The sequence below is a fragment of the Suricata suricatta genome, chromosome 1 (genome assembly GCF_006229205.1).
Source record: "Suricata suricatta isolate VVHF042 chromosome 1, meerkat_22Aug2017_6uvM2_HiC, whole genome shotgun sequence".
NCBI lineage: Eukaryota > Metazoa > Chordata > Mammalia > Carnivora > Herpestidae > Suricata > Suricata suricatta.
The window spans coordinates 83,767,243-83,768,097 of record NC_043700.1 but is presented as its reverse complement, the minus strand read 5'-3'; positions in this window follow the sequence as shown (position 1 = coordinate 83,768,097).

Genomic DNA, 855 nt, shown 5'->3' with positions numbered 1-855 from the left:
TGGAGGAGCGGTCTCAGAACTGTTTGTGTCAATTGGCCATTTAAGTTTAATAGTAAAAGACTGGTTAATGATAACAATGCATCGTAAAACCTTCAGAGGGAAAGGAGAGTGTTTTGTGGACCATTTGTTTTGTGTGTGTGTGTGTGTGGCAGTTTTAAGTTATTAGTTTTTAAAATCAGTACTTTTTAATGGAAACAACTTGACCAAAAATCTGTCACAGAATTTTGAGACCCATTAAAACAAAAGTTTAATGAGAAAAAAAAAAAGAAAATAACAAAAAAAAGTGCCTCATTTGCCACATAGATTATTGACTACTTTTGATTCTTGTTATAGAAACACAATGTATAGGGGTGTCTGTGTGGCTCAGTTGGTTAAGTGGCCAACTTCGGCTCAGGTCACGAGCTCAAGTTTGTGAGTTTGAGCCCCGCATCGAGCTCTGTACTGACAGCTCAGAGCCTGGGCTGGAGCCTGCTTCTGATTCTGTGTCTCCCTCTATATCTGACCCTCCCCCATTTCTCTCTGTCTCAGTAATAAATAAAGCATTAAAAAAAACTAAAAAACAGAAACACAGCTTATATAAATTTGACATATGCTAAATAATAGTGAAGGGAATCATCAAAACAAAAAGGCAACCTATTGAATGGGAGAAGATATTTATAAATCATACATCTGATATGGGATTAATACCCAAATTATAAAGAACTTATGCAAACCTAATATCATAAAGTAAACTAACAACCTGATTAAAAAGTGGGAAGAGAACTTGAATAGATATTTTTCCAATGAAGACATCCAGATGGCCAATAGGCATGAGAAGATGCTCAACATCATTCATCGTCAGGGAATAGAAATCAA